The sequence below is a fragment of the Etheostoma spectabile genome, chromosome 15, assembly GCF_008692095.1.
Source record: "Etheostoma spectabile isolate EspeVRDwgs_2016 chromosome 15, UIUC_Espe_1.0, whole genome shotgun sequence".
Classification (NCBI taxonomy): domain Eukaryota; kingdom Metazoa; phylum Chordata; class Actinopteri; order Perciformes; family Percidae; genus Etheostoma; species Etheostoma spectabile.
In genome coordinates, this window is record NC_045747.1 from 34,444,525 (window position 1) to 34,445,362 (window position 838).

Here is an 838-nt window from a genome sequence, read left to right on the forward strand (position 1 = left end):
CAATTGAGGGATATAATCCATCCACGTTCTTCTCAACAATGCTCTTTGAGGTCTTCGGCAAGAAGATTCTGGATTCTCCGCCGGAGTGCGACAGAGCTCATCGGATCCTTGCAAAGAAACCACAGCCGGGCCAACGGCCAAGACCGGTCATCATCAGCCTTCATAAATACCAGGTCAAGGATAAAATAATCCGCGAAGCACGGTTGATGAGAGGTCAGTTGAAATACCAGGACAATTTGATTTTCATCTACGAGGACTACGCTCCAGAGGTTCTGTAACAATGACATCAGTACCGTGAGGTAATGTCGGAGCTATACAAACTAGAACTTAAGCCAGACTATCATTATTCACCAGACACTTGAGCATGATTGCACTTGTCTGGTTAACTGGCAAACCAGAACAACAGACTGTCTTGGTTAACGCTAGCCTTTTCGTTTTCCTTATTTTTCTGCAGCCCCGGTATGCATGAGCATTTTTTGAAGTACAGCCTTATGGGTTTTATAAACTGATTAACAAGACAGTTGACTTGTGTTCCACTAGGCATTGTATTTCTTGAGTTCATGTGATTCACTCTCTCCTTATCTTATGTTTTGGGTATTTTTTCTTTAACACATTTAACCTTATTTCAGTGGAATAGGGGTGAGTATTTCTACGGTGGTTAGAGAGCTAAAAATATAATTGGGAGCTACTTTTCTTTCTTTTTTTCTCTTAAATTAAATTTTTCTGTTGGAAATAGACGTGGATTATCGTTATCCGTGTAAGCGTTTGTGAATACAAAGATTATTTCTATGTGCACATGTTATTTTTATATTATCCCAGCAAACCTTTTGGTCAATCA